The sequence below is a fragment of the Nothoprocta perdicaria genome, unplaced genomic scaffold (genome assembly GCF_003342845.1).
Source record: "Nothoprocta perdicaria isolate Ctin4 unplaced genomic scaffold, notPer1 scaffold_0, whole genome shotgun sequence".
Taxonomy (NCBI): domain Eukaryota; kingdom Metazoa; phylum Chordata; class Aves; order Tinamiformes; family Tinamidae; genus Nothoprocta; species Nothoprocta perdicaria.
Window position 1 is genome coordinate 10,938,470 of NW_020454092.1, and position 266 is coordinate 10,938,735.

A 266-nucleotide genomic window follows, 5' to 3' on the forward strand; every position below is an offset into this window, starting at 1 on the left:
TGAGAGGCTGTGCCCCACATGCTGAGGAACTGTGCCCCACAGCATGCGGCCCGTGCCCTAAGCCTGGGGGATGTGTGTTCCACGCCATAGGGAGCCATCACGCCACACTTGGGAACTGTGCCCCACACACGGGGGGCCCTGGCCCCACATGTTCGGGGGCTGTGCCCCAGGCCGTAGTGCAACGGCCCTTCGCGGACCTGACCCCGCCATGACGGGGCCGAGCCCCTCCACCTCGCCGCCATGGCGAGGCCCCGCCTGGCCGCGGC